This window comes from Hyla sarda, unplaced genomic scaffold (genome assembly GCF_029499605.1).
Source record: "Hyla sarda isolate aHylSar1 unplaced genomic scaffold, aHylSar1.hap1 scaffold_1727, whole genome shotgun sequence".
Classification (NCBI taxonomy): domain Eukaryota; kingdom Metazoa; phylum Chordata; class Amphibia; order Anura; family Hylidae; genus Hyla; species Hyla sarda.
The window spans coordinates 45,465-51,147 of NW_026608368.1; positions in this window are offsets into that span (position 1 = coordinate 45,465).

Below are 5,683 nucleotides of genomic sequence, written 5' to 3' on the forward strand. Positions count from 1 at the left end.
TTCTCCACATTAGGTGCAGTATAGTTCCCCCACATTAGGTGCGGTATAGTCCCCCACATTAGGTGCAGTATAGTTCCCCACATTAGGTGCAGTATAGTTCTCCCACATTAGGTGCAGTTTAGTTCCCCCACATTAGGTGCAGTATAGTTCTCCATATTAGGTGCAGTATAGTTCTCCACATTAGGTGCAGTATAGTTCTCCACATTAGGTGCAGTATAGTTCCCCCACATTAGGTGCAGTATAGCTCTCTACATTAGGTGCAGTATATAGTAGTCCCCCACATTAGATGCAGTATAGTTCTCCACATTAAGTGCAGTATAGTCCCCCACATTAGGTGCAGTATAGTTCCCCCACATTAGGTGCAGTATAGTTCCCCCACATTAGGTGCAGTATAGTTCTCCACATTAAGGTGCAGTATAGTTCTCCACATTAGGTGCAGTATAGTTCCCCCACATTAGGTGCAGTATAGTTCCCCCACATTAGGTGCAGTATAGTTCTCCACATTAGGTGCAGTACAGTCCCCCACATTAGGTGCAGTATAGTCCCCCACATTAGGTGCAGTATAGTCCCCCACATTAGGTGCAGTATAGTTCTCCACATTAGGTGCAGTATAGTTCCCCCACATTAGGTGCAGTATAGTTCCCCCACATTAGGTGCAGTACAGTTCCCCCACATTAGGTGCAGTATAGTTCTCCACATTAGGTGCAGTATAGTTCCCCCACATTAGGTGCAGTATATAGTAGTCCCCCACATTAGGTGCAGTATAGTTCCCCCACATTAGGCTGTAGTTCCCCCACATTAGGTGCAGTATAGCTCTCCACATTAGGTGCAGTATATAGTAGTCCCCCACATTAGGTGCAGTATAGTTACCCCACATAAGGTGCAGTATAGTTCCCCACATTAGGTCCAGTATAGTTCCCCCACATTAGGCTGTAGTTCCCCCAAATTAGGTGCAGTATAGCTCTCTACATTAGGTGCAGTATATAGTAGTCCCTCACATTAGATGCAGTATAGTTCTCCACATTAAGTGCAGTATAGTTCCCCCACATTAGGTGCAGTATAGTTCCCCCACATTAGGTGCAGTATAGTTCTCCACATTAGGTGCAGTATAGTTCTCCACATTAGGTGCAGTATAGTTCTCCACATTAGGTGCAGTATAGTTCCCCCACATTAGGTGCAGTATAGTTCTCCCCATTAGGTGCAGTATAGTTCTCCACATTAGGTGCAGTATAGTCCCCCACATTAGGTGCAGTATAGTCCCCCACATTAGGTGCAGTATAGTCCCCCAAATTAGGTGCAGTATAGTTCTCCACATTAGGTGCAGTATAGTTCCCCCACATTAGGTGCAGTATAGTTCCCCCACATTAGGTGCAGTATAGTTCCCCCACATTAGGTGCAGTACAGTTCCCCCACATTAGGTGCAGTATAGTTCCCCCACATTAGGTGCAGTATAGTTCCCCCACATTAGGTGCAGTATAGTTCTCCACATTAGGTGCAGTATAGTTCTCCACATTAGGTGCAGTATAGTTTCCCCACATTAGATGCAGTATAGTTCTCCATATTAGGTGCAGTATAGTTCTCCACATTAGGTGCAGTATAGTCCCCCACATTAGGTGCAGTATAGTCACCCACATTAGGTGCAGTATAGTCCCCCACATTAGGTGCAGTATAGTCCCCCCACATTAGGTGCAGTATAGTCCCCCACATTAGGTGCAGTATAATTCTCCACATTAGGTGCAGTATAGTTCCCCCACATTAGGTGCAGTATAGTTCCCCCACATTAGGTGCAGTATAGTTCCCCCACATTAGGTGCAGTACAGTTCCCCCAACATTAGGTGCAGTACAGTTCCCCCACATTAGGTGCAGTACAGTTCCCCCACATTAGGTGCAATATAGTTCCCCCACATTAGGTGCAGTATAGTTCTACACATTAGGTGCAGTATAGTTCTCCACATTAGGTGCAGTATAGTTCTCCACATTAGGTGCAGTATAGTTCCCCCACATTAGGTGCGGTATAGTCCCCCACATTAGGTGCAGTATAGTTCCCCACATTAGGTGCAGTATAGTTCTCCCACATTAGGTGCAGTTTAGTTCCCCCACATTAGGTGCAGTATAGTTCTCCACATTAGGTGCAGTATAGTTCTCCACATTAGGTGCAGTATAGTTCTCCACATTAGGTGCAGTATAGTTCCCCCACATTAGGTGCAGTATAGCTCTCTACATTAGGTGCAGTATATAGTAGTCCCCCACATTAGATGCAGTATAGTTCTCCACATTAAGTGCAGTATAGTCCCCCACATTAGGTGCAGTATAGTTCCCCCATTAGGTGCAGTATAGTTCCCCCACATTAGGTGCAGTATAATTCTCCACATTAGGTGCAGTATAGTTCTCCACATTAGGTGCAGTATAGTTCCCCCACATTAGGTGCAGTATAGTTCCCCCACATTAGGTGCAGTATAGTTCTCCACATTAGGTGCAGTACAGTCCCCCACATTAGGTGCAGTATAGTCCCCCACATTAGGTGCAGTATAGTCCCCCACATTAGGTGCAGTATAGTTCTCCACATTAGGTGCAGTATAGTTCCCCCACATTAGGTGCAGTATAGTTCCCCCACATTAGGTGCAGTACAGTTCCCCCACATTAGGTGCAGTATAGTTCTCCACATTAGGTGCAGTATAGTTCCCCCACATTAGGTGCAGTATATAGTAGTCCCCCACATTAGGTGCAGTATAGTTCCCCCACATTAGGCTGTAGTTCCCCCACATTAGGTGCAGTATAGCTCTCCACATTAGGTGCAGTATATAGTAGTCCCCCACATTAGGTGCAGTATAGTTACCCCACATAAGGTGCAGTATAGTTCCCCACATTAGGTCCAGTATAGTTCCCCCACATTAGGCTGTAGTTCCCCCACATTAGGTGCAGTATAGCTCTCTACATTAGGTGCAGTTTATAGTAGTCCCTCACATTAGATGCAGTATAGTTCTCCACATTAAGTGCAGTATAGTTCCCCCACATTAGGTGCAGTATAGTTCCCCCACATTAGGTGCAGTATAGTTCTCCACATTAGGTGCAGTATAGTTCTCCACATTAGGTGCAGTATAGTTCTCCACATTAGGTGCAGTATAGTTCCCCCACATTAGGTGCAGTATAGTTCTCCCCATTAGGTGCAGTATAGTTCTCCACATTAGGTGCAGTATAGTCCCCCACATTAGGTGCAGTATAGTCCCCCACATTAGGTGCAGTATAGTCCCCCAAATTAGGTGCAGTATAGTTCTCCACATTAGGTGCAGTATAGTTCCCCCACATTAGGTGCAGTATAGTTCCCCCACATTAGGTGCAGTATAGTTCCCCCACATTAGGTGCAGTACAGTTCCCCCACATTAGGTGCAGTATAGTTCCCCCACATTAGGTGCAGTATAGTTCCCCCACATTAGGTGCAGTATAGTTCTCCACATTAGGTGCAGTATAGTTCTCCACATTAGGTGCAGTATAGTTTCCCCACATTAGGTGCAGTATAGTTCTCCATATTAGGTGCAGTATAGTTCTCCACATTAGGTGCAGTATAGTCCCCCACATTAGGTGCAGTATAGTCACCCACATTAGGTGCAGTATAGTCCCCCACATTAGGTGCAGTATAGTCCCCCACATTAGGTGCAGTATAGTCCCCCACATTAGGTGCAGTATAATTCTCCACATTAGGTGCAGTATAGTTCCCCCACATTAGGTGCAGTATAGTTCCCCCACATTAGGTGCAGTATAGTTCCCCCACATTAGGTGCAGTACAGTTCCCCCACATTAGGTGCAGTACAGTTCCCCCACATTAGGTGCAATATAGTTCCCCCACATTAGGTGCAGTATAGTTCTCCACATTAGGTGCAGTATAGTTCCCTCACATTAGGTGCGGTATAGTCCCCCACATTAGGTGCAGTTTAGTTCCCCCACATTAGGTGCAGTATAGCTCTCTACATTAGGTGCAGTATATAGTAGTCCCCCACATTAGATGCAGTATAGTTCTCCACATTAAGTGCAGTATAGTCCCCCACATTAGGTGCAGTATAGTTCCCCCACATTAGGTGCAGTATAGTTCCCCCACATTAGGTGCAGTATAGTTCTCCACATTAGGTGCAGTATAGTTCTCCACATTAGGTGCAGTATAGTTCCCCCACATTAGGTGCAGTATAGTTCCCCCACATTAGGTGCAGTATAGTTCTCCACATTAGGTGCAGTACAGTCCCCCACGTTAGGTGCAGTATAGTCCCCCACATTAGGTGCAGTATAGTCCTCCAAATTAGGTGCAGTATAGTTCTCCACATTAGGTGCAGTATAGTTCCCCCACATTAGGTGCAGTATAGTTCCCCCACATTAGGTGCAGTATAGTTCCCCCACATTAGGTGCAGTACAGTTCCCCCACATTAGGTGCAGTATAGTTCTCCACATTAGGTGCAGTATAGTTCCCCCACATTAGGTGCAGTATAGTTCCCCCACATTAGGTGCAGTATAGTTCTCCACATTAGGTGCAGTATAGTTCCCCCACATTAGGTGCAGTATAGTTCCCCCACATTAGGTGCAGTATATAGTAGTCCCCCACATTAGGTGCAGTATAGTTCCCCACATTAGGTGCAGTATAGTTCCCCCACATTAGGCTGTAGTTCCCCCACATTAGGTGCAGTATAGCTCTCCACATTAGGTGCAGTATATAGTAGTTCCCCACATTAGGTGCAGTATAGTTACCCCACATAAGGTGCAGTATAGTTCCCCACATTAGGTCCAGTATAGTTCCCCCACATTAGGCTGTAGTTCCCCCACATTAGGTGCAGTATAGCTCTCTACATTAGGTGCAGTATATAGTAGTCCCTCACATTAGATGCAGTATAGTTCTCCACATTAAGTGCAGTATAGTTCCCCCACATTAGGTGCAGTATAGCTCTCTACATTAGGTGCAGTATATAGTAGTCCCTCACATTAGATGCAGTATAGTTCTCCACATTAAGTGCAGTATAGTTCCCCCACATTAGGTGCAGTATAGTTCCCCCACATTAGGTGCAGTATAGTTCTCCACATTAGGTGCAGTATAGTTCTCCACATTAGGTGAAGTATAGTTCTCCACATTAGGTGCAGTATAGTCCCCCACATTAGGTGCAGTATAGTCCCCCACATTAGGTGCAGTATAGTTCTCCACATTAGGTGCAGTATAGTTCCCCCACATTAGGTGCGGTATAGTTCCCCCACATTAGGTGCAGTATAGTTCCCCCACATTAGGTGCAGTACAGTTCCCCCACATTAGGTGCAGTACAGTTCCCCCACATTAGGTGCAATATAGTTCCCCCACATTAGGTGCAGTATAGTTCCCCACATTAGGTGCAGTACAGTTCTCCACATTAGGTGCAGTATAGTTCTCCACATTAGGTGCAGTACAGTTCCCCCACATTAGGTGCAGTACAGTTCCCCCACATTAGGTGCAATATAGTTCCCCCACATTAGGTGCAGTATAGTTCTCCACATTAGGTGCAGTATAGTCCCCCACATTAGGTGCAGTATAGTCCCCCACATTAGGTGCAGTATAGTCCCCCCATTAGGTGCAGTATAGTTCTCCACATTAGGTGCAGTATAGTTCCCCCACATTAGGTGCAGTATAGTTCCCCCACATTAGGTGCAGTATAGTTCCCCCACATTAGGTGCAGTA